At 40.8% G+C, this 20,416-nt stretch overlaps 1 long non-coding RNA gene across 2 annotated transcripts in view; it reads right to left on the reverse strand.

The window, feature by feature from the left end:
- Window positions 1-20,416, reverse strand: part of LOC123386602 — a 121,045-nt gene that overhangs the window by 68,283 nt on the left and 32,346 nt on the right. For both annotated transcript variants that reach the window (XR_006600727.1, XR_006600726.1), the window contains exon 5: window positions 17,589-17,732. This is a non-coding gene — a long non-coding RNA (uncharacterized LOC123386602). The remainder of the gene's footprint in view (window positions 1-17,588; window positions 17,733-20,416) is intronic.

Here is a 20,416-nt window from a genome sequence, read left to right on the forward strand (position 1 = left end):
ACTTTCATTTCATTGATGTTTGGTGATGTTGAGCATCTTTTTATGTGTCTGTTGGACATCTGCACATTTTCTTTGGAAAAATGTCTATTCAAGTCCTCTGCCCATTTTTTAACTGGATTGTTTGTGTTTTTTGGGTTGAGTGGTATAAGTTCTTTATATATTTCATTTTTTTTAATGTTTATTTATTTTTGAGAGAGAGAAAGACAGAGCACGAGTGGGGGAGGGGCAGAGAGAGAGGAGACACAGAATCCGAAGCAGGCTCCAGGCTCTGAGCTGTCAGCACAGAGCCCAATGCAGGGCTCAAACTCACAAACCATGAGATCATGACCTGAGCCGAAGCCAGATGCTCAACTGACTGAGCCACCCAGGCACCCCAATATATATTTCAGATATAAACCCCTTATCAAGTATATCATTTGCAAATATCTTTTTGCATTTGCTAGGTTGTCTTTTAGTTTTATTGATGGTTTCCTCTGCTATACATAAGATTTCTCAGTACATGCCTCATAGGGTTTTTGTTAAGATTAAATGAATCAGTATATATAAAAGGCTTAGAATGGTGGCTGACATGTAGTCAACAATTGTAAGTATAGTCATTCTTATGTGAAGTATGTAAAAAGACTATGCAACATTGCAGATATTTCTCCATTTATTATTACCCCACACCTCTTCATCTTTCTTCTGAGCCCCAGGTTCACATCTCTTAAGCCTAAGAGATGTTATCACCTGATTGAAATGTGTGTGGTTCAAATGTATAACAATCAATCTCAAATCCCCTTCTCGACAATTTTTGCTAATTATCTGTTACCTAGACTAAAAACATCCCAATCATATTTCTTTCCATGAACTTCTACATCCAATTGTTCAATAAACCTTGACAATTATTATAGCCATTCCTTTTTTTTTTTTTTCTGGTTCCAGTGCCACTTTCAGAAATAGAATTTCTGATCATCACACATTTGAATTTCTTCCAATGGCCATTTAACTCACTCCCCCTCTAATTCAGACTAGTCTCCGTAGATCATTCCTTGATCCCATAATCTCTTGCTCAGAAATCTTCAGGGGCACCTAATTGTCCTTCAGAATCAGTCAAAATTGCACAAACTGTCATTCAGTGTCCATGACAATCTGACTCAAAATCTACCCTTTCAAATCCATTTCTTTTATCCTTTTCACAAAATCTCTCTGTCAACTCGAATACCCAATTTATAGCACTGACTGGTAAACAGGGCTAGAATTGGAGCTAAGGCCCAAAGCCTATCAGAGGCCTCTCTCTCCTCTAAGCCCAAACTTAAAGCTTAGCACCAGCCACTAACCTAATGTGAATGAGGCAGAGAACCCAAATACGCACAACCAAAGACACACGAAAGCAAGCAAGATGGCTCTTCTCAAGTGAAAGCGATTTCTAGATGTCCCATGCAGCCACATAGAGAGGCAAGGTAGAAGAGAGTGCCGTGCTCAACTTACTGCATCAACATTTTTTATTTTTTTTTTAATTTTTTTTTTAATTTTTTTTTCTCAATGTTTATTTTTTTTTATTTTTGGGACAGAGAGAGACAGAGCATGAACGGGGGAGGGGCAGAGAGAGAGGGAGACACAGAATCGGAAACAGGCTCCAGGCTCTGAGCCATCAGCCCAGAGCCTGACGCGGGGCTCGAACTCACGGACCGCGAGATCGTGACCTGGCTGAAGTCGGACGCTTAACCGACTGCGCCACCCAGGCGCCCCAGCATCAACATTTTTTAAAAATTAATTTATTTAGGTAATCTCTACACCCAACGTGGGGCTCACAACTTGGAGATCAAGAGTCGTATGCTCTTCCTACTAAGCCAGCCAGGCGCCCCTTGCATCAACTTTTTAACATTTGAAATTTCTTGTCCACCACCAACACAAGGCCCAGTCATTGTTCTGAATCTGACCAAGTGGATTTGTAACTCTTCCTGGGATGGTGACAGTGAACTGTCCTTCATCTGGAGCCCAGACTTTATAAGGCTTCCCACTTCTTTCCTTTGTTCATATCCTTGATCCTGCCTTGAATATCCTCCCCATTTCTGTCAGTTGAAATTCTACTCATCCTTCAAGGTCCAGGATAACATGCTGATAACATGATCACCCTACTTCTAATTCCTATCTTCTAAATTTTAACAGCACTGACTGCAGTTCAAATTTGATACTTAGGATTTCCTGCCTTGCATTATTAGCTATATTTTCCTGGCTACTGTATATATATTTACTCCTCCCTGTATTGACAATCCCTTAAGCTACAGACCATGTCCCTATGTGAGTCAGGAGCTCATTAAGATTCTCTGACCTAATTTTTTTACTCTAATACCAACTAGGCATAATAAATATGTGTTGATGAGTTACATGTTTTATGCATTAGGCTTCAAGCTATAGATTTCAGTGTGAAAGAGATCTAAAACTGTGGGTCACATACAAGGGTGTTCTTTGCTATCATACTTACAATGGCAAAAAATTGAAAAGAACTAAGTGTCCACTAACAAAGTAATGGATAAATAAAATCTCTTATACGTATATGTTGAAACTCAGAATGCAAACAAACTAGATTGACATGTTCATCAAAGATAAATCTAAAACTATAACATTCAATGAAAAGAGCAAAATTTAGAACTATATTATAACCTACCAAGTACATTTTTAAGACACGGATAAAATAATACATTCTGTTCATGGATTCATGAATAAGAAAATGCTACAAAATATCAGTCAAACCCATTCATATTTATATTCATTAGCTGAAAGATGGGAATGGTCAAAGAATCTTCAAACTATTTTCTGTAATGAAGTAAACAAACATGAATGTTTGTTATATTGTTCTTTGTCTTTTTCTGTATTTTTAAAGCTTCTCAAAATGAAGAGAAACAAGCAAAAAGATACCATTTGGTCCAGATCCCTGTCTTCTGGGTGTCATGCTATTATTCTTTCTCTCTATTGTGTGAATATAAAGATCAAGGAAAAGGGGAGGGCCTGAAGCTATACTGAGGCTAGGGCTTGGCTTGGGCATTACTGCTGATGACAGTTCACTAAATGCTTTCAATCAGCTAGTATTCTTGGTTATTTTCCTGTAAGAGAAAAGTGAGGTGGGGAGGGGAGAGGGTGAAAGCAGAAGTGGGAGAAAAACCTTTCCTGTTGCCTCACTATAGTGGATTACTATATGTTGTGTTTAAACCTCCTATATAGAGATGTCTCATTCTTTGTACCCCTCTTGAATTGATACTGTTTCCTCTCTGTGTTCTACACACTGTCTGTAATAATAATAATAATAATAATAATAATAATAATAATAATAACAAGAGCTAACAATTTTGAAGAGCTTATTATGTGTCAGGTATTATGCTAAGCACTTTATATACATGTTTGTATCAGTATAGATGCTTCTAGCTTTACGTACCATAAAACTCTATTCCAATGCAGTCAAACTACAAGAAAATGTATTAGATATACTACATGTCTTCAGAGAAGGAAAAAAATCAACAGCCTTCAGGACTGGTTTGTGCAGAGGCTCAACAATATCAGCCAAGTCCCAACATGTCTCCGGTCTTTCTGTCCTACTGTTTGCAGATGCCATGAGAAGAATGTCATAGAGTCGGGTCTGCGTGCTTCCACATTTGCATCCACCAGGAGAGACCCAAGTTGGCTCAGACCTGCCATTCCTAGCGAGTCACTGTGGAGAAGATGGGTTCTATAAACTGTTTAGAGCCTTAAGGAGCTAGGGTGAGATGGATGCTGGGAAGAGGACACCATGCCCACCACGGAGAGGTTCTCATTATTCCTCACAATGTTTCTGTGAAGTAAATGCTATTACAATCTATGCTCTACAGATGAGAAAACGAGAGGTTTACGTGGTTTTCCAGGTTACATGGCTGGTAAGCGGCATGCCCTCCACAACTATATTGCACTGACTTCCAGTACGGGTGGTGCATGATTAACTGTAACTCATCAGTCTCCTGGGATTGGAACTGAGATATCAACCACATGGTCCTCCTACCACTTGAACCCTGAAGTGATGGTTGGCAGGTGGCCATCTCTAGGCATCTGTGCTTCCCTTCCTTCAGCTCCTGACTCCACTCTTCCTTTTCACTACACTAACGCCATCTTTTCTGCTCTGGAGGCTCCTCTCTTTGCAAGCTTGGCTGTGAGTGATAGATGGACTCACCACTTCCCTGGCTACCTGATGTCTTTGGAAAGTCAGCCCCTAAAGTGGTTTGCTATTATTGAGCGTTTTAAAAACAATTTATAGGAATAAAGAGACTAAGAAGAGTAACAACAAGCTTGGGAAATTTACAAAGCCTCCAGAATCTAACAGTTCTCTTAGTCATTGAACAGGATCTCGTCCCAGCAAGGCCTGAGGGCCTGGACCAGAGGAAGGGTGGAATGCTTCCTGAAGCTTGTGTCTCCCAGTCCTGGGGGCACATCTCAGGGCTCTTCCCCAAGGCTGCCTCCTCAAGGGGACATCCTCAAAGCACACAAAGGATATCTTTGTTATCCTTCAAGGTACTACCTTGAAAATACTACCTCCTCTGTGGAAGTCCAGATTTCCTGGACGGGGTCACTGGTTCCCAGTGATGCCATGCACCAACATTCTGGAGCCCCAAGTCAGGCACAGGGGTCAGAGTCAGCCAGTGCTCTTCATAAGCCACATGGGAAAACGAGGATGTGCCTATGAATGTGCAGACAAATCTTCTGCTCGATGGATCTTGTTAAAATGCTGATTCTGTTTCAGTAGGTCTGGGGCAGGGACTCCAGTTTCCTCATTCCTAATAAGTTCCAGAGGATACGGATGCCACTGGTGAAGGGTTCACACTGGAAAGCATGAGCGTGTAGACAGTGCTAATGTTGGCAGTAGATCAGCCTTCCCATCGTGGACACCACTGTGTTGGGGGCTTAGGGCCAAGGAACTGGCATGTCCTCCTGGGAGCGTGATAAGTAAAAAGGCCATCCATTTCTGGCTCGACTTGATGTCTGGTTGTCATAGGCTGCCAGAAATGAGTAATTCCCAATCTTCTCAAAGCCCTGAGAAACCAATCCCAAAGGGTAGAAGCTACAGGAAGACAGATTTCCTTTCAATACGAAGGCTAGCTCTCACAACACAGAGCTTCTTGGACCTGGGTGCAGCCAAGCAGAGTCAAAAAGAGGCTTCTTGAGGGTGTAGGGGAGGGAAGACTGGGGCAGAGGGAATTGTGCTGGCTGCTATTAAGGTTTCCCTTCAGCCCTGAGATTGTATAAACCATAATTCAAGGACAGAAGACAGTGACACGTCAGAAGTTTCTTCCCTTCTCATCAACTTCCCATTCAGACAGATTTTTCAAAGTGATTTGTGTCTGAGACCCAGCTTATCATTCTGGCCCTGTTTGTTTTGCATTTATATTACTCTCCCCAAATAAAGCCTGCCTCCTTCTCTCCAGGGTCACAATGGGTTAATATCATCAATACAACTGCAGAAGAGAGAGTGCAGGTTTAATGTGAGAAGAAAAATATTGACAGGTTTGTACAAGAGACATAATTAACTCCATGCTCTGGTGATCTGCCAACCACATACTTCTCTCCTTGTAAACTTCTTGCTCTTCCGCAAGTCTTAAAAATCCTACTTTACCCTATAAAGGCTAAAAAATATACATGACTTGGCTCTGAAAATAACCTAATCTTAGGCAATTTAAATCTGGTGTTGTTGTTAAATGATTACCCAATACAGATGCTGCAGGCAAGAAACCACTCTATACTGACGCCAGTCCCCAAGACATCCATCCTTTCCTGTGACAGTCCAGCTTTCTCGAATGCTTTTTGTCTCAGCAAAGGTCAAATATTAAAAGTCACAGAGCTCAGAAACACAAATGAATATTATCTAAGCCACAGCAACAGAGGCAGGAGGGGACTCTGTAAGAAAAGCAATGCAAATAGCACACTGCAAGTACAAGCATGAAAGAAATGGCAGAATTTGTAATCAGGAGCAAGTTCTAAAGCCTGTCTGCCCCTTTTGGATGCTTCACAGTATTTTTAATACACCAGTGACAGAAGAGCTTGGTTAGGAGGGACATCTTTCATCTCTGATCCTCTCCCTGACAACGAAAATAGGGTGAGCACATTTGCATAACAGAAGAAAGGGACAGATTGCCAGTCCAGAAGGACCCGCAGGACAACTGTCAGAAATATTAAAAAGCAGGATAATCTCACAAAATGTGAAATGTTTTATGTACCAGTCTGGGATAGTTTATAGAAAGGCTACAATGGGCAATAAAATGTGAGCCATGTCCCATCTACAAACCCTCATTTTGTGAATGACTTCAGGATCCCGGAAAAGCCCTCTCCGCCTACCCTTTGTCCCTCCTTGACAATACCTTTCAGCTGCAAGCTCCTCTGATGTAGCACAGGGAATCATGCAGTCACTGGAGCTCAGGAGCAACTGTCTCAGCTCCTCGCCACCCCCACCTGAGCCAGACTACGTTCCCAGACCCCCTTCACCTGCCTCCTGGTCCTCACCCACCCCAACAAACCCCACCACCAGTGGGAGCATCCTTTCCTCTCCCAGAGCTCAGGGACATGTGATCCTGTTCTCAAGTCACACTCAGACCATACAAAAACATCTTTCTCAGTGGACAGAACTGCAACAGTGCACTTGAAACAGTACCCCAATTCAGGCCCACTGTGAGTTAGGAAGATATTCATGGCTGCCTGTGTATTACATTGTTTCTTGAACAATGCAATCCAGGTAAACAAACCAATCTGGGAACATGTCTCTATGGGTTGGTTTCACCACAGAAAGATAAAATCTTGTCTCTCCCAAAGACTGTATGAGCTGAAGGAAAGAGAGCAGGGAGATGGTGGGGCAATGGGATTATTTGGGCATGGGCAAGAGGAAACACATGCTTTAACGTTTCGTTGTGTTGTATTGGCTGGGGTCCATGGCTCTGGCCGCTGAGCAGAAAGATAATGGGTTTGGGATTAAATTTCCTGTGCCCACCCTCAGAGAATGGATCATCTGCTACCCCCCAAAGATTTCTTGGGTTATAGAGACAAAGAATTAGAAACTGGCAGGACTTGGGGGGTGGAGGTAGGTGTGTAGGAGACATGACCTTTACCCCCAAGTAAATGGCAAAATAGATCATTCCCCTGCCCACTTCAGCAGCTCTAGATAGGCAGTCAGGAGGAGGAGGTGAAGCCTAAAGAGCCCAAGCCTGTGAGGTGGGAGCTGCCCAGAAGTGAGTGCGTGTGACTCAGGGTGGAATTTTCCTGCCAGACAATGAAAATAGGTTGAGGTTTTTGTTGTTATGGTCACTCATATTGATCTTCTATTGTTAGATCTCTCTCTCTCTCTCCTTCACTTCCTCTTTCACATACACACACACACACACACACACACACACACACACACACGTATAATATTTTACACATTAGACTAAGTCTCCCAAAATAGAGCTGCCAACCATGACTCTTAACTGAAAGAAGTGAATGGTAACCTTCATTCTGCCATTTCTCTATGGCAGTTCTCTAACTTCAGGGAGCATAAAAATCACCTGTGAAGCTTGACAGAGTTGTGAATCCTCCTCAGAGATCCTGACTCAAAGGGTCTAAAACCATACTTACTAATCACAGTATTCAGCATTACACTCCATATAAAACAGAGAAGACTATATATGCAAGGTCTCTCTACACAATAAAACGTATTCAGAAACATGCAGCTCCAGCATGCACCCACTGTCAAGAGATGCCCAGATGCCACCTGGCCATCAGGGGTTACTCAAAGGAAGTCATCGGGTCAATATGAAGTGATATTTCACCTTGGAGGTCATCTTATTGGACCTAAGGGATCAGCACTGTGGAGCTTAATTACATGCTTCTGCAGGAGGTCGGGGGGAGTCTCAGGCTTGTCTGGAGCAGCGTCCTCTCAAGGCAGCTGCAAGTGAGGGTCTGGTTACTGGCTGGTTACTGGCTGCGGATGGGCCAACCTCAGGGTGTCTACATGAGGAAATGGCTCATTTTTGTCAAAGAAAGCAGTACGTGGGGCTCTACACAACAAATACTTTGGAAATTTGTGGCCCTTTTTAACTGTTAGGTATTTCAAATTGGTTTTCCATTCTCAGAAGAATGAGCCCAGAGGGAACTTTTGATTCAAATGTAATCATTGGTCTCTTGAATATTTTCTAGAACAGTGCTGTCCAATTGAAGTATAAAATCTGATGTGAAGCTACATATGTAATTCAAAATTTCACATTGGCCATGTTAAGTAAAAAAAAAAATCATTTTATTTTTTTTAAATTTTTTTTCAACGTTTATATTTATTTTTGGGACAGAGAGAGACAGAGCATGAACGGGGGAGGGGCAGAGAGAGAGGGAGACACAGAATCAGAAACAGGCTCCAGGCTCTGAGCCATCAGCCCAGAGCCCGACGCGGGGCTCAAACTCACGGACCACGAGATCGTGACCTGGCTGAAGTCGGACGCTTAACCGACTGCGCCACCCAGGCGCCCCCCAAAAAAATCATTTTAATATATTTTATTTAACCCATTATATCTAAAATATCATTTCAACATGTAATCAATATTTAAAATAATTACTCAGGTAATACTTTACTTTTTTTTGGTACTACATCTTCAAAATATTGGTATATTTTACATTTAAGACACATTCCAATTCAGACTAGTCATATTAAGTGTTCAGTAACCACAGGTGGCTGGTGGCTATGGCACTGAACAGCAGTGATGCAGGGGACAGAGAGTAGGCTGAGATCATATCTTCTCAGCACCAATGAGAAGCAGGTGTGGAAGAAGAAAAATAAAGATGTGTTGATACAGGCCCATACCCAATCCATGAGGAAATTCTATTGGCTCTTCCTTCAAAATATAACCAGAGACCTATTTCTTCTTAGCACTTCTGCTGCTACCATCCAAGCCACCACTGTCTCTCCTGGATCACTTTTTACTTCTCTCCCTGTTTCCATCCTTGCCCCCTATAGTATAACCCCAAAATGGGAGCCAGATTAATCCTGTTAAAGCATTAAGTCAGATTATGTAACTGCTCTCCTCAAACTCTTCATAGCCTGTTCATTTCACTTAGAGTAGAAGCCAAAGTTCTTACAATGAATCACCAGACCCTACATGGTCTGCCTCTCCCTCCCCCAGTTACTGCTTCTTCTATTTACTCTCTGTTTTCTCTGTTCCATCTCCACAGGCCTCTTTGCTGTCCATCAAAGGGCCCCTTACCCTCCCATCTTCGGAGCATATGGCTTGTTCTTTCTGCTGGAAAGTTTCTCCCCCAGGTACAAGACATCGGCAAGGCTCTCTCCTTCACCTCCAAGTTTTTGATGAAATAACACTTCTCTTTGAGATGTGCCCTATGTAATATTGCAAACTGCCTCCCTTCCTCAGTCTTGCTCCACATGGTGAGTCTTGTTTACCCTGTTCCACTATACAATATACAAGTGTGTTTATCATTTATTATCTGCCACTGCACCCCCATATACACTGCATACAGGCAGGAATCTTCATCTGTTTTGCTTACTGTTGTATCTGGAATGCCCAGAATACTGCCTGGTACACAGGTGTTCCGTAAGTATTTGATGAACAAATGAATGAATGACTCAAGGTGGGGGCATCCTGTACTTCCTTCCCTGTAGCTCAGCCCTGTGTCAATGAAGAGGACTCTGTTCCACCCTCCCCAGCAATCTTCCTTATCTCACCAAATTGCAAAGGTGTGAGAAAGAATATCCAGGATTAATCGTTCTCATTAAACCAATTCTTCCTCTGAAGCAATGATTCTTTACTGGTTTTTTCTGTCTTTTAATTGCAGACTCCCTTGAGAAATTGATGGCAGCTATGAACGTTCTCTCCCTAATATCCATGAACACACGATTTGGAGTTCATAGGCCTCCGATGCCCATCAGTTAGAGGCCAGGGATCTCACTTGAGAATTCCTGCACCAGAGGTTCACCCACATGCGGTTTTCCTATATTTCTTTGAAATCAAATCTTCCTGCTCTTCCAAAACTAGCAACCGTGTCCAGGAAGAAATTACAGAGCTCAATAGCCAAACTTGAATGGTGATACAGTTCATCTTCTCATGTCCAGACAACACTGAACTGTCTATTCATCCTAGGAAAACTCCACTTCCTGCGGTAGGCAGGTCAATATCTCACATAACAAAACTTTCTAAAACCTCAGCTAAATCGGTACTGTTTTAAGATTAACCTGCCCTCTTGGTCAGACCTCCTGGGAAAACAAAAAAAAAACCCAATGCTTGTCTTAAAAAATGTATTAAGAGAAGAGAAGAGAAGAGAAGAGAAGAGAAGAGAAGAGAAGAGAAGAGAAGAGAGAAGAGGAGAAGCCATAAGAGACTCAGCTATAGAGAACACACTCAGAGTTGCTGGAGGGGAGGTGGGTAGGAGGATGGGTTCAATGGGTGACGAGCATTAAGGAGGACACTTGGGACGAGCACTGGGTGTTATATGGAAGTGATGAGTCACTAAATTATACTCCTGAAACCAATATTACTCTGTATATTAACTAATTAGAATTTTTTTAAAAAATTGAAAAAGAAAAAAATGTATTAGGATGCTACTGTTCCCATTCCCGACTCTCTTTAGGCAAAATAAACAGATCCTTTGGCCTCTTATCCAAGCCAGTACTTGGATAAGTACTTTTGCTCGGGAAATGCTTTTGCTCGGGAAGGCCAGAGCCCAAGTCAGAGCCAGCTCAGGGATGTCCAAAGAGCCAGAGAAGTAAAGGCTGAAGGAAAAAGGGAGACCCTCGGCTCCCCTCAGACCTCCAGGGGAGAGAGTCACACTTTCCAGGCAACCCTTCTCCTTTGCCTAAAAATGTAGCATGTGATGACTGAGAAAGACAAAAAGCAGAGGTTCTTTATACTCTCTTCCCAAAAGTGGCTGCCAGATTCACAGGGCTGGTTCCAATCTTATTTGGGGGACAATTAATGTGTTTTTACCTCAGTGAATCAGATAGTAATCTTCAAACAGGCCTTTGGTCGATGGAATGAGATAAAAGGTAAGTTTGCATTATCTGAATTTCAGCTTTTCATGGACAATAGCCTGAAAGCTTTAAAAATGCTTTACAAAATAAATTTACAGACCTCCTTTTCTGAAGCATGACTCAGAGAATAGTAAAACTCTCTGGGCCAGAACTGAAAATGCCTCAGAATTCTTGAAATCAAATCAAAGTATAACAATCTGTGTCTTCCCAAAGCACATTCTATTCATTGGGCAATAAAAAGCAAGCTTGAATAAAGCACAAAGTTTATATCAGAACCTGATCAGAAGGTCTGGAATGAAATCGTTCCATCAATATTTTTTTGTGGGGATTACAGTTTATTTACAAGAAGTTGCCAAGAGGCCTTGATAGATTGTGAGATTTCCTAAGGGACCAGAACTGCACAATCAATGATACTGAGGAAAAACACTGTAAATTCTCTAAAGAACTTGGTCAGTGAATGGAAAGATCATTGTTCATATCTGTCTTTCTTTTGCCACCTGAAGCTAACTGGAGGTTCATGGGAGGGTGGGGTTTCAGAAAACTTCAGATATTATTAGCCAGCTGCACAGTCGCTCGTGTTGGGCCACAGTATATGCACATACTACCTTCACAAACACCTCAAGGAGAGGTTTCTTGAGGCTTATTCATTCCTTCAATTAACAATACACTACGGATGGGACATTGACTAGCTCTCAAAGACCCGATTCTACTAAAAGGGCAGCTGTGGTTGAATATGGTTCATAATTTTCTGGACCCAAAACTGTTGAGGAATGATGTTACTTAAAGCATAAAGAAGTCAAATAATCTTTTCAAGAGGTTTAATGGTTCAGCCAAGCAAAAAATTGTCAAATACTCTAGGCTCCCTTGTTATCTGACTTTAATTTCTCATGGCAAGAAGTTATTGAGCAATTATAATTGGCTACAGTTTGGTGTAATGATAATTTTTTGTTTTTGTATTGTTCATACTAATTGCTTTTATTCTACAATGGGATGAAGGAAAAACTATGAAAGACTTAAGAAAATATTATAACTTAATAATTTATAAAGATTTTTAGATGGGGATTTTCTGACTCCTGTGGCACAAGGATTAATAATTTCGGTATTCCTTTAAATTACTTTCTAAGACCTCTAACGAACCGCAACTACCAAAAAAAGTATGGCACATTCTGAGATCTCTGAATTTTGGACTGAATGATGAAAGTCAACTCAGACTGACGCAGAAAAATCTGCAAATATATGTGACATTCAAAAGTCACTTTTAATGCACTCGTTCATGCAGGGATGAAGCTGTGTGGAGAGATTCAAATCACTATATGGATCATATCATTAAAAAGTCACTGGGGGAGGGCTTTTAAGAGACACACAGACTGTACATGTCCTTGTACAGGTGCTACACTTGGCCTCTAGTGAATGCTCAGAATCCAGACTGGAGATTTTTCTGGACAAAAAAACTTTTTCTGTACCCTCTTAGGTTCAGTGTTTAGAGGTCTGTGAATTAAACTAATAAAAGGCAGGTTAACAACAAAAAAAAGGCGTACAGTTTTCATAGTCTTTTATGTGCATGGGGAGGTCACAGAGAAGTGGCCAGACTTGTCCATTTTAACAAAAGAAAGGGGATTCAGGCTTCAAGGGACAGCAGTTTGTGAGGAAGCAAGTAGGAAAGATTTGGGGGGATTAATGGAAGATAAGGGCTATTTTAGTAACATTTGTTAATGCAAACTTGTTTTTGGTGTTGACTCTTTGTCTCCAGTGATGAGTGCTCTCTTCTTCTTGGTATGGCAGTGAGAGTGGATGAGGCAACACCTACACAAAGGGAAATTTATGCCCTGCTTTCAGGCAGAAAAGAAGGTAGAGACTCTTCCTGCACCTGCTGATTCTTAATTGCTTTCAATTAGAAATAACCCTTATGTCAAAGTGGCATATTTGTTGGTGGCATACCCATATTTCCTTCAAAATCATCCTCCAAGCTGCAATAGGGGAAGGCCAAATCCTTCGTGTAAACTATCTTTTGCTTATGGGTGGAGGGCTAAAAAATTTTTTTCCACAAACAGGGAGCAAGATTAGGTAGAAAAATTAGAATTTATTCTCTCCCTTGGCAGTACTCACAAAAGTCTCTACTTCCAGAGACACTGGAAAAGAGAAACTGTTAATAACCAACCTCATTGCTTGAATGAGCTAACTGAGGAAATAAGGGCTTTGGGGGCACCACAACCTTTTTTTTTTCTTTTTTTAAGTTTACTTATCTATTTTGAGAGAAGAGAGAGTGCATGAGCATGAGTGGGGAAAGGGGCAGAGAGACAGAATCCCAGGCAAGCTCCACACTCGACTCAGAGCCCAACTCTGGGCTGGATCACACGAACTTGAGATCATGACCTGAGCTAAAATCAAGAGTTGGACATTTAGCTGGCTGAGCCACGCCACCTCACACCACACCCTTCTTGATGGGAGGGACTAGGCTCTGGAGAATTACTGGGAAACTCACCTCCAAGAATATTCCCACTGAATACTGGAGATGGAAATCTGTAGAAAGCTAGGAAATCCGCCTCCTAGAATATACCCACTGACTACTGGACCTGGGATGAGATCAGGCTTGGGGCTTGTGTGCAGGCTTTTCCTCAACTTTTCGAGCCCTATTAATGTGTATAACCTCCTCCTTTTACACGTAGATAGGAACCCGGAAGAATGATCTTTGAGGCTATAGGTGAAGGGATTGTTTGGTTTAGAGAACTTTAAGGATCTTAAGAAAAAAGGTCAGTAATTATGCTCATTCTGAGGAACTTTAATGCTTTTTGTGTATGCATACATGTACCTGCCAAGGCTAGAGATAAAAAAAAAAAATCAGTCTTTCCTTTAGCTATTAGAGTCCAATTTCCTGAAGCATCAAGGACATGAAGTTTACCTATTGGACATCATGAACTAGGTCTTCATTAGAATAAATGGAAATCTTACTTTGTAGGAAATACAAGGTGTGATTATATGCTGTATATTCTGAGATCTGAATACAAGGGGAATTTTTAGACCATTTTAATAGAAACATTACTCAGTTTTAAACCTATTTCAAGCTTAAATGAACTATTTTTCTTTCCCTTCTAAAGTAGAATTGAATCTTCTACTCCCAACCATCAGTGTTGGGATAATCCAAGCTATTTAGTTAGCTCAAGGTCTGTTAGAGAAGATGTGGCTGGTTTTATGTACTGGCTGTCCCTATCTGGAATCTGATTTTTTGCATCTAAAAATATTATGTCTCCATGTCCTGAAAATTGACCTTTATACTATGCCTCATGAGACTGGGGTCAAGGGAGTTGGTTGGGGATTGCAGGACAGAATGAAAGGAAGTTGATTAGAACATTCTGAGAGTTGAGATGTGGCTTGAAATATGATATTTTTAAATAGGTATGTTGGTGGATTCTACAAAGACTTGTGGAGAATAGCAAGTAGTGTGGTACTGGATGCTGTTGCCAAAGAACGGGCGGGGGCAGACATGAAGGAAAATAGGTTCAAATAGTGGCTCTCAGATGGAAGAATCTGGACCTTCCTGACACTTTTTTAGTCTGTTGGAGAGAAGAGATAGGATGAGATTTGAGACAAACCCTTAAAAAGATTGTCCTACATGAATGTTCATAGCACTATTATTCACAACAGGCAAAAAAGTAGAAACAGACTAAATGTCCATCAACCAATGAACAGACAAACAAATGCGGTGTACCCACACAATGGAATAATATTTGGCAATAAAAAGGAATGAAGTACTGGCACATGATACAACATGGGTGAACTTCAAAAATTTTATGAAAGAAGTCAGAGCAAAAGAACACAGACTGTATGACTGCATTTATATGTCAAGAAGAGGCAAACTCACAGAGACAGAAAGGAGATTGGAAGTTGCCTAGGGCTGGGGTGAGAATGGGGAGTGAAAGTAAAATGGACACAAGATTTCTTTTGAGCGTGAAGGAAATGACATGAAATTCGACTATGGTGATGGGTGCAAACTCTGCAACCTTACTGAAAATCATTGAAGATTTAATTTGTGTGATTTTATGGAATGAAACTTATGCCTCAATAAAGTTATTTTAAAAATTACTATCTGACTATAGTCTTCCTTCTTATTCTTATTCTTGTTCTTTTTCTTCTTAAGTGTTCAAGGATTCTAGGTATGAGCTTAGGGTCGTTATGACGTTAAATAATTCCTCGACTTTTCCTTAAGGGAGAGAGGTTTCACTGCTTATCTTTCCAGGCAACCAGAGCTGAGCTCAGATACTGGTAACATAGAAGAAAAGCTGGCCTCCTAGCGTCTCAGGTGGGCCAGACATCAGGAAGAAGAATCACCTTCTCCATCACTATGCTGTCCTCACAAGAGCGCTACCTCTTCTTCTCTCATTGCAAGCTTAATACTGTTCCTCTCAGCCCAGAGGAGCACTGGTAGGATGACGGGTGTTGGGGATTTCTAGGTTTCAAGGATGAAGAACACCTAGCAGTAAAGCAGAAACAAGAGTGCCTTCTAGTAGGAGAGGAAGTATGCAGAGTGTCAGAAAATAACATTGTTATCATGCAGGCCTGGTATTAATGGAAAAGATGGAGAATAACTCAGAATGGAGGAGAATTTTCACATTCCCTCAGCTGAGATCATTTCTTCAAGGCAAGTGGTTTTGAATTGCTATGAATAGCCTCCTATTTGCATGGCTTTCTTATTTCTTTTAATTACCCCCCAATAAATTGCTTTAAAACAACATTATTATCTCCAGCAGACCCCTTCTCCTAGGAACCAGACCAAGCATATCTCATATTTGGTTTTTTTGCTTCTTCACAGCATAGCACTGAGCCTCATGATACTGTTATCAATCCGTGGCTGTCAAGAGCTGAGGCAGAGCTGGACAAACTGGGATTAGACATCTCCTGAATCTTCTGTTACAGATCACAGTGTGGAAGGGGACAGGACTGTGAACAGATTTCAGTTGTGTAGCTCACAAAATCTTGGTGAAATCTTTGTGGTCTGATTTGGGTCAGAACAAAGATATGGGCTGGTTTCCATGTCTCCTAAATTTTCAAGCCAACAATGTCAGTACTCCCTCAAGTTAGCCCAGGAATCCTGAAAACCACATTACTGAAGGAGGAAGACTAAAAAATAATTTATGTACTCCTTCCACTCATTGATCCTATTTCCATCCTTTGGGGCCCAGAGAGAAGAAGTAAAAGCCCTCTGCAACATGACAGCCTTTTATAGGGTTACACCTTCAAACACATTTTTCCTAAGATTCCAGGAGTCCACACTAAACATCCCCAGCACATCAGCCATTCCTCAGAAGACATGAATTTTCATTCTCAGCTGGACCAATTTTGTTTTTGTCTCTCTTACAGTATGCTGCCCATTTTAAGGTATGAGCTAACAAAGACGTACATGGTGTGAGTATCACCCTTCTCATTAGTGACAGTGACCATTGTTCTTGGAAAATATACGCAGTGCTGAGAAACAACTTTGTAAGGGCTGCGAGAAGAGCTATTATCTGTGGTGTTTACTATCAGTAGACTCTATGAAGTGCTTTATAAACATTAGGCCATTAAGTGGGGTGGGGGAAATAAAAGGGGATTTCTGTTCACCTAATGAGGTTCCCTCTAGGGATGAGAAGTTTGGCTAAAATCATCATTTGGGTCCTCCCATTCCAGATACTACCCTGAAGGGTCTTTTTCTTTTAAAAGCTTACAAAGGTGAAACGATGATTAATTGAAATTACTAACCCTATATTATAAAAAAGAAGTGAATGTAGTTTTGCTTACGAGTTTACAAAGCATAATTATGTCTAATAGCAAGTAACGAGTAATTCAGCTATGATGTTAACTTCACGTCCCTTTTCACTGGGGAATGGCTAGACGCCCTCCTCACTGGCCAGAAAGGAGGCAGCCTGTGTCCTTGTGCTTTCTTCATCCTCAGTCTGCATCTCCCACCCATTCTCTTCCAGACAGCTCTGGGGCTGGATCATGGCGGCTTTAATTAAACAATTATTGAGAACTCACAAGCATTCTTTTCGGTTGCTTCAAGTTTACTACTTAACTGCAACCTTCCGGAATTGTATTTCTGAGCATGTCTGGATTCCTTTAATGAACACTCCTTTAATGAAAACCGCTGCCTACAGTAATCAGCAGGCTCACCCAGGCTCCCAGCTGTAGCCACGGGGATGGAATGAAGTGGAAAGAGAGGGGCTTGCTATGTCAGTCTTCCAATTCGGGCAAATTCAGATGTTTGTGGGTAATCCTTGGAGGAAAAATCAATACCGACAGATTTTCTTCTACAGTGTATTTCAGACTGAATACACATGAAAAACAACAAGCATATTATAGAGTTATTTCTACCAACCTTTTGTAAGTGGCCGGTCATATCCAAGAATATTAAGAAATCACCAAAGCAAAAGCATGTGACTTTTAATCTTGACAGTACTGACCAAGCAAATATTGCATTGACATGAGTCATTGGGATACCTGGTCTTACAAATTTAACATGTTCATTTGTGATATGTAGTAGTTAGGAAAACTTTTAATACCAAAAAATAGGAAATTCGGTTAGTACTGGCTTATCCAATTAAAAAATTGTTTTTCTTACCTCATGAGTAGTCAGGAGGTAGGCAATGGCAGGCTTGGTTCAGCTTTCAAGGAATCAGGCCTTTCTAGCTTTCTTCTCAGTTGTTTTCAGCATGTTGCCTCAAGGTCACAAGATGGAGGTTGCCTTTCCAGGCAATATGTTCACCTAAGAAGTAGACGTGAGACAAGGCATGGCTCCAGTAAGCTTTTATTCTTGTGTCTGGTTATATTATCTGAAAATAAAATCTTTCTTAAAACCCCCTTAACACAGACTTCACCCATCTCATTGATGAAGACTGGATCCATGGCCCCCACTAGCTGCAAGGGAGAGAGGCAAAGTGGGTATCTGACAAAAGGGAAGGATTATTATAACTGGTTTAAGGGAATCAAGATCCATAGAGTGAAGCTAGACATATGGTCTCCCCCAAGCAAAATGAATCAGGGATGGAGACTACCGAGAGAATATCAGTGATGGACCACAACAATCTCTTGTATACTGAACATATATACCACGAAAATCACTTACCATGGATCAGATTCTGAGAAAAGAAAGGAAAGGAAAAAGGAAAGGAAAGGGAGGAAAGATAAATAACTGTGGACTTGGATTTCTTAAAAAAAAAAAAAAAGGAGACTGAAATATGCCATATGAGGTAATTAATGGTTTTTAGAGAAAACTACATTAAGAGTGTTAAAAAGCAGGAGTGCCTGGTGGTTCAGTTGGTTAAGTGTCTGGTTCAAGTCCCACATTGGGCTCTGTGCGAACAGTGTGGAGTCTGCTTGGGATTCTCTCTCTCTCTCTCTCTCTCTCTCTCTCTCTCTCTCTCTCTCTCCCTCCCTCCCTCCCTCCCTCCCTTCCTCCCTCCCTCTCTCAAAATAAATAAATAAACTTGTTAGTTGATTTGAGTGTTAAAAAGCAAAATTTCAACTGAGTACATTTAAAGATCAATTTGGCTTTATTCAACAATTTATGAATTGGGCAGCATCCCATCTAGCAAATATCAGTAAATCCTGAGCTGTAGGAAAGGAAGGGTTTTTAAAGGCAGAAAATGGAGAAAGGAAATTAGCAAAAAACACAATGTTTCATTATTTTTTTATGGCTGAGTAACAGTCCATTATATATATATACCACATCCTTTTTATCCATTCGCCTATCAATGGACACTTGGGTTGCTTCCATATTTTGGCTACTGTAAATAATACTGCAGTAAACATCGGGGTGTGTATATGCTTTCAAATTAGTGTTTTGATTTTCTTTGGGTACAAACACAGCAGTACAATTCCTGGATCGTATAAGATCTTGCCATTTGTGACAACATAGAAGGACCTAGAGGGTATTATGCTAAGTGAAGTCAGTCAGAGACAGAAAGGCAAATACCATATGATTTCACTTATATGTAGACTCTAAAAAACAAAAGAAACAAAAAAACAGAAACAGATTCATAGTATAAAAAATAATTGCCAGAGGGGATGGGGGGCAGGAGGATGGGTGAAATAGGTGAAGGGCATTAAGAGGTATAAACTTCCAGTTATAAAGTAAGTAAGTCACAGAAATGAAATGTACAACATGGGGAATATGGTCAATAATATTGTGATAGCGTTCTATGGTGGACAGATGGGGACTACACTTATGATGAGCAGTGAGTAATATATAGAAATGTCAAATCACGACATTGTACACCTGAAACTAATATAACATTGTATGTCAACTATGCTTCAATAATAAAAACAAAAAATAAATTAAATATAAGTGAATGCATTGTTTCAGGCAAGATTACCCTCATAAAGGGAATAGAAAGGGTGTATCAGGTAGACTGATTACTTCACTAATGCTGACCAGGTAATTCCAGGGTGACTGGTTAATGGTTATAATCTTGAAAGAGGTTGAAACTGCAGTTAGTTTAGGTATCAAGTCTTGGTTTCTGACATGGGTCTTACTACAAGGGACCCCATTTTGGGCCTGCTGTTTCCTTTTTAACAAGAATATCAGACTATCACTAACTATGGAGGTGCTGCTTGTCATTACTTCTCTGGAATGTAGCTTTGAAAGCAGAATTTCTCCTATTGTGCTAAAAGCAAACAAACAAAAAAGATAGACTTGATGCTTTACCTGATGGAAATATATGACAATGTTTTCTATACTATGGAAATATTCGATTAAAACACACTTGCCATGTCTAAAAAGTGGGTGGTTTTCACATCATTTATAAGAAGAAAAATGTTACTTGCAAGAGGCAATATTCTCTAGCAACATCAAGAGTAAGCTCTGGAGCTAGGCAAACCTGGATTCAAAGTATGACTTACTGCTTGTTAGCTTTGGTCAAGGCTCACTGTCTTCCTTGTGAAATGGGGAGAACAGCAAGAGACCATTGACTGCTAACGATGAGTCTTAAAGGAACCAGGGTATATTAAACCTTAGCATAGCTGCAGGCACATAAGTAACCCCTCAATATTACCTAGCTCAATACTTTTCTTATTTTTGTTCTGAATAAAATAAAAACATTTGGACCTAATTTAATTGTTAATTATAATAATTTATTTATGAGATCTTGTTTGTTGTTGCCAATCCAGTTTGTTGTTGCTAATCATATCCTGTGACCTCTCCCTGTTGGCATTCTGCCAAAAAACTATAATGAAAAAAAATACTTTGTGCTGTGTTTTGATAAGAACTCTCTACTTAGATGGTGACTTAAGAAGTCTACAGTTGTGCATCAGACCACACCTAATGGAGTCACTGGTAGGTGGCCCTTGCCGATGCCCCTAGACCACTGTGTCCCTGGCTGCAGCACCTCCAGTGTGCTGTGAACCCTCTGTACTAGAGACTCCAGATACAGTAGATTTGGACTGTCATAG

The sequence above is a fragment of the Felis catus genome, chromosome A1 (assembly GCF_018350175.1).
Source record: "Felis catus isolate Fca126 chromosome A1, F.catus_Fca126_mat1.0, whole genome shotgun sequence".
Lineage (NCBI taxonomy): Eukaryota > Metazoa > Chordata > Mammalia > Carnivora > Felidae > Felis > Felis catus.